Here is a 1374-nt window from a genome sequence, read left to right on the forward strand (position 1 = left end):
GCCTTGAAACTGCTATAGAACTCAGTCTTAAAAATACATGTGAGGGGTGCCTTGAAACGGCAGCAGGAAGGGCTCAAAATTTCAGGTAGAGGGCCTGGAAACAGCAGGTGTGAAGGTGGGACCTTGAAACTGCAGTTGGGAAAACCCTGAAACAGCTATGGAAAGGCCTTGAACCTGCAGCTGGGGAGCCTTGAAACTGATGGACCAGGCCTCAAAATGGAGGGGGGGGGCATAAAACTGCTACAGAAGAGCCTTAAAACTGCAAAGAAGGAGCCTTGGGGGGGTGGAGGCCTTGAAATGAGGGTGTTGAAACTACGGGTGGGGAGCCTTGAAACTGCACGGGGAGGGTCTTGAAGCTGCTATAGGGGAAGGCTTGAAACTGCAATGGAAGACTTGAAATGGGGGAGCCTTGAAACTGCTACAGAAAGACCTTGGAACAGTTACTGCAAGGCCTTGAAACTATGGGTGGGGAGCCTTGAAACTGCTATGGAAGGACTTGAACCCACTATGGGGGAGCCTTGAAACTGCAAAGGCCGGGCCTTAAAGCTGTTATGGAGGGGGTGCAAAACTGTTGGGAAAGCCTTGAAACTGCTATGGAAGAAGCTTGAAACTGCAGCTGGGGAGCCTTGAAACTGATGGGGGAAGTCTCAAAACTAGGGGAGTGGCTTGGCACTGCTATGGGGAAGCCTCGAAACTGCAGGAAGGCCCTTGAAGTTGCTCTGGGGTGTTTTGAAAATGCAATGGAGGGGCCTTGAAATGGCTATGGAAGTGCTTTGAACCAGGAAATGGGGAGCCTTGAAACGGACAAAAAGCTCAGAAACTGCAGATAGGGGAGCCTTGAAACTGCTGGATGGGGGGCTTGAAACTGCAGCTAGGCAACTTTCAAACTGCTATGGAGATGCCATCAACGCACAGATTGGGAAATCCTTTAAACTGCCGGGAGCAGGGGGCTTACAGCTGCAGCGGGGCACATTGAGACTGCATTTCCGAGCACCCTGAAATTGCAAGGGAGGGAGGAGGCATGAAGCCAACTTGGAGAACCTCAAAGCTGCAGTTGGGGGGAGGGGGAACCTTGAAACTACTATGGAAGGCCCATGAAACAGCTGGGGGGGGTCTTGAAACTGCCATAAGGGAGCTTGACTAAATTATTTGGGAAGCCTTGAAACTGCTATGGTGACTCTTGGAACCTGGGTGGAAGCCCCTGATACTGCTGGGAAAAAAATGTATTTAAACTGCTTTGGAGACTTGTGAAACAGGGCGGGGAGGGGGATAAACTTGAAATGGCTGGGGAGGGGGAACTTTTGGGGGGGGGTCTTAAAACTGCAGGAGCTTGACGTTGTTGGGAGGCCTTGAAACAACCAAAGGGAGGGGGGG

General features: G+C 51.5%; 1 protein-coding gene and 1 long non-coding RNA gene across 2 annotated transcripts in view; one reads left to right on the forward strand and one right to left on the reverse strand.

Moving 5' to 3' along the window:
* The window catches only part of LOC146587918 (uncharacterized), a 50948-nt gene that overhangs the window by 18776 nt on the left and 30798 nt on the right, over window positions 1-1374 (forward strand). The gene's annotated exons all lie outside the window — the stretch shown is intronic.
* Window positions 1-1374, reverse strand: part of LOC146587920 (voltage-dependent L-type calcium channel subunit alpha-1F-like) — a 16894-nt gene that overhangs the window by 6192 nt on the left and 9328 nt on the right. The gene's annotated exons all lie outside the window — the stretch shown is intronic.

Source organism: Rhea americana, unplaced genomic scaffold, assembly GCF_003343005.1.
Source record: "Rhea americana isolate MKP2758 unplaced genomic scaffold, rheAme1 scaffold_553, whole genome shotgun sequence".
NCBI classification, from domain to species: domain Eukaryota; kingdom Metazoa; phylum Chordata; class Aves; order Rheiformes; family Rheidae; genus Rhea; species Rhea americana.